Source organism: Arachis hypogaea, chromosome 6, assembly GCF_003086295.3.
Source record: "Arachis hypogaea cultivar Tifrunner chromosome 6, arahy.Tifrunner.gnm2.J5K5, whole genome shotgun sequence".
NCBI lineage: Eukaryota > Viridiplantae > Streptophyta > Magnoliopsida > Fabales > Fabaceae > Arachis > Arachis hypogaea.
Window position 1 is genome coordinate 10,618,422 of NC_092041.1, and position 5,103 is coordinate 10,623,524.

General features: G+C 32.6%; 1 long non-coding RNA gene across 1 annotated transcript; it reads right to left on the reverse strand.

Moving 5' to 3' along the window:
* Window positions 1-487: 487 nt before the first annotated feature.
* On the reverse strand, window positions 488-2,968 carry LOC112695965 (uncharacterized). The gene is made up of 3 exons (XR_011862154.1): window positions 2,670-2,968; window positions 1,433-1,509; window positions 488-920 (listed from the first exon to the last, which is right to left on the reverse strand). It is a non-coding gene; the product is annotated as an uncharacterized lncRNA (long non-coding RNA).
* Window positions 2,969-5,103: the final 2,135 nt, after the last annotated feature.

Sequence of the window (5,103 nt, forward strand, 5' to 3'; positions counted from 1 at the left end):
CGAAGAAGAAGAAAAAGAAAAAGAAAAAGAAGAAGACGACGATGACGATGACGATAACCTACCCTTACGTATAGTCTATACAAGATTTTTTGTTTATTTGTGGAGGTTTTTTTCTATTCGTTGAGGTTTCAAACACCCACAAAAAGAATTGTGGCAGTTTCAAAAACATCCAAAATTTGAGGTGCCACGAGCTCCTTTGTGGCGGTTTTCACAACCCCCACAATGTCATTTAGTGGCGATTTTCTATCCCTTTTGTGGGAGTTCTGTATTGGCCATTTGTGACAGTTCTTGGTTAATATTTGTGACGGTTCAAAACCCCCACAAAAGAAATTTTACATTTTAAAAAAATAGCTATTCTGTGGGGTTTCAAACCTCTACAAACCTGTCAATATTATTTTAAAATATTAATTTGGATGTTAGAATTACATTATTATACTACTCATCATTTACTATTTAAAAGAAATACTTAAACAAGACATTAAAAATGTAGAAGAAAATTAAAATATTATATATTTAAACAAAAAAATACTTTAAAACAAAATTAATATAATACATTACCATCATTTTTTAATTATATTAATTACAACAACAAAATATTAAAAATAACATGTATTAAACATATAATAATTAAAGAACACTATGTGCATAAATATATATCTCAAGTGAATTAGTGTCCAAACCAGAACTAGCCATTTCTTCTATTGAATAAGAAATCAAGCAATGGTGGCAGATTATCTGCAGGTGAGGTAATTTTCTGATGGCAAGTATGGATGGTAGTTGGATGCAGTCCATTCTCCAGTTTCTTTTCCAATCTTGAATCCGCCAACTGGTTTTTCTGCTTGCAGAGCACCTTGAGTAACTGCATTCATTAACCCTGGTCCAGCCCCTGACCATGAAGTGCAATCCAAAAGATTTGCTATCTGTGCAGCACATGTATAAAACAGTAAATAATTTAAAAAGAATATTTTATCAGAAAGAGATACAGAAGAGGATGAGACATCCTCGTATAAAAACAAAAAGATATGATTAACACCTAAAGTGATAAGTCATGTAACAATGCTAGATTATCCCTTTGCATAAGTTAGGGAAAAATCAAAAAATCCTTAAGCAGGCCAGGAGCTTTTCGTCATAGGGAAGCCAAAATGGTAATCCTATCCCAAATAAAATCAATATTTGAAAGGAATCATTAAAAGTCCTAGGGCTCCTTTCCACTCATTAAAATCCTTTGCCAATATAACATATTCACAATTGTCTATGCCAGAAAGTAATGATATTTTTCGGAATGCAAACTTACACATCATGCTCCAAGAGCACCTAAGAATATAGTACTTGGACATCAATTGCACTGAATTGAGAACTTAAGGAGCAATACTGCGTCTAGCTGTTATAGTATTGGAACCCAAAATGCATTTAACAATAAATGATAACTTACTTGTTGTCTAGCTGTTACATTGAATTTTTGAAGCAAGAATGCTTTAGGATCCATTTGCCCAGGAGGCCTTCCAATCCCTAATAGGAGACAAATTCAATATAATTATGATGGTGATAATAATAAAATTTAAGGATAAAGAAGAAACAACTTTGCAACAAAACTAACAGATTCTTAACCGAGGTCATTCTCTATTTTCTCTAAAGTGATAGATAACAATTTTCAGCCTAATTCAGTGAAAAGTGAGAAGCGAGTACAAGATAAAAAGTAGAACTTGAGAGAAGAAGCTGATATAAAAAGTTCCGAGCTCAAAAGATACAAAATTATATTTCATGAATTCACGTTTCCAGAACAACCAGTTTCCTAAGCCTAAAAAATGTTATTGATTGTAAACATCAGTTTGGTTGCTTTAGATAATTAGGAAAAAAATTACTTTTCCTCTTCACCTAAATCAGTGAAGCAGTAAAAATATATAATAGATAACATATTGCCTATTGACAAACACAAATGTGATGAACAATGATGAAGATAAGTACAAAATACAATGATTAGGAAATAATTGATTTAACAAAATGGAAGGTATATAACCTCAAATTAATGCATAGATTAAAGAGCCTCCAGACCAATATGGCTAAAGAACATATGAAAATAGAAACTCATTTTTCAAGAAGCACAGGGCCCTAAACCGTAAATCCTGAAAATCAAATAAGAATATCTTGTTGACCAATCCAAAAAGTCATTAGACCTTGCACTACACTATACAGAAAATAATGAATCAAATAATGCCATTTTGTTCTGATAATGAATTAATGATGTCTACAAAGAATTAAAATATAATAATCACTAATAATATATAAGTCTAAAATTAAAGCACAATGGTCACTAATTTGCGATACAATATTATTAATAGACAGCCAATAACAATAAAGAACAAAATTAGTAATCAAAACAACAATAAAGTTTAATCAAACCAAAACTATAATCAAGCCAAGACATAAACTACATAAACAGTTAAACATTACTGGAGAACAAGAGGAGATATCTGTAAAATAGTTGCAACAGAACAGAGGAGACGACACAGAAAAAAAATATTATTAATAAAGAAGAAATATCAGAAAATTAATAGAGAAGAAGAAGAAAAGGAAGTAACAACGGCGCGGCAGTTCAAAGGAATTGGAGTGAGAGAAAGCGGCGTTGAAGAAGAAGTTCGGGAGTGAACAGATATGAAAATGCGTTGTACCACGGCATCTACGGTGGCATCGACGGTAGAAATTGTGGCGGCAACGGCGGCGAAAACTGCGGTGGCAACAGTGACAGCAACGACAGTATAGAGAGAACAGATCTAAAAACATGTTGATAGAAGAGGTGGTTCGATCCAGAAGTTTTCTACTACAACAAGCACGGCAGTGATAACGGCGGCCGGCGGTGGAAACGACAACGAAAACAGTGGCGAAAATGGTGGTAGAAAACTTAGGTTTCGGTCTCTCCCTCAGTTAACGCAACGGCAACGCCTCTCATTTTGGGTAAAAAGAGAAAATGAAATTTTATTCTAAAATTTTAAATTTTAATTAATTAAGATTTTAAGAATGGAGATTTTTTAAATTACCACAAATAAATGTATTTTGGAGGTTTTTAAAAACCTTCACTAAAATACTCTCATAAATAAATATTAATCTTGTAGTGAATGAGGCTTTGTTAATGAGAGTGATTTATATTGGTGTTAAATCTATTTAGTTAAATTTAAATGATAATAATATTTAGATGTGTAATAGATCTGTTTATATAATTACGATAATTTTAAGTATCATTATTTCTAAAAATAACGATTTTAAAATATTTATTAATTTTGAGCGTTGTTTTAAACACTATGGCATTTTTTAAAAAATCGTCCCAGTTATCATATTTAAGACAATGATTATTGACTATGTTCCTAAAGATAGTTGAAATTGTTGTTTTAACATTGATAAAATAGCGATTTTAGTGTTATATAAAAAGAAAATTTTAAAAATCATTAAATTATTGAGTATATACTCATTTTGGTCCTCAAAGAATTTTAGACTGGACACTTTAGTCCCCAACTAAAATTAATTACTCGATTGGTCCCTAACAATTAACTCCGTCAATCACTTAGGTCCTTTACCCCGTAATTCTAACGGAGGACAAAATAGTTCCCGACAACTCTAACAGGGGACAAAATGGTCCCTGATTTTCTCTGTTCGAAAACGACACTGTTTTCTCCCAATTTTTATCATATTTCGCATAACACTAACAATTTAACACTGTAATTTCAAACTACACAATGCATACTCTATAAATTTAATGTTCACAAGAAAAAAAATTCTTAGCTTGTTCTCAACCAATTCATACTAAAAAAACTAATGCCTATGCTTCTCAACTAGTTGTCGTCTTCGATGGATCCCATGAATCTAGATAGCAAGTCCGATTTCTTAAGATTCGTTGTCGTCATTGCCATCTCCCTCCTCCTCTGCCTTAACATCTCCATGACCACATTGTCCATCACTCCGATCGCTTCCTTCAGCTTCTCCTCCGAACCAATGTTCAGTAATCGCTTCAGTTTTCATATGAGCGGCAACGACAACATTGCTCGTTGTAATAGCTTGGATGCGAGGTCGAAGCTGCCTTATCCAACTTGGACTCCGTGAAAGAAGGAATGAAGCACTCGGTGTCTATTTCAAATGAGAATTTGCATATTATGTCGAAGGAGAATCTTCTCATGATGTCCTAATATCCAACAATCTATATTACTTGCCGGAGAGTGGAGAAAGGCGTGCCCTTAGAGTAGTTGTGAAACTTGGTCTTGAGGATGTCGTGGATGCTGTCGGGGTTGGAAGTGATGTCATCAAAGACGTGGAAGTGAATGCTTTTGGTGGGTGAAGTACAGAGGAGGTGGATATACCAGTCACAAAGATTTAGGAAGTGTGTGGTCCATGACATCTTGAGATAGGTGCGACACGTGTGACAATTACACCATAACTTAATCTTAGGAGGTAAAGAGGAGGAAGGAAAAGATGGAAAAGAAGACTATAAAGGTGAAGAAGGAGAGTATATATGAATGTTAGGGTTATGCGAGATATGATAAAAATTGGGGAAGGACAGTGTCGTTTTCGAATAAAGGGGGCCAAGGATAATTTTGTCCCTTATTAGAGTTGTCAGGGATCATTTTGTCCCATGTTAGAGTTTTCAGGGACCATTTTGTCTTCTATTAGAGTTGACGGAGCCAAGAATCTAAGTGACTGATGGAATTAATTGTTAGTGACCAATCGAGTAATTAATTTTAATTGGGAACTAAAATGTTTGGTTTAAAGTTATTTGAGGATCAAAATGGGTATATATTCTAAATTATTAGTCATGTGAAAATAATAATTTTAATTGTTTAAAATAATGTTTATAACTTTATTTTGATTGAATTAAAATGATATTTTTTTAATGTTTAAAATGATAATTTTAGAATGGCTACATATTACCCAAAAAAAAAAAATAAACAAAAGATGTCATAATTTTCTTAATACTCATCGTGATACCTCTTAAGTGGTCATTAACTCATCATTACAAAATTTTCATAATATTGATAAAATCTTAAAATCTCATAATAACAAGAATTAGAAGTCATAAACCATAAATAAAAGATCAATTATAACGTATAATTTACTTCG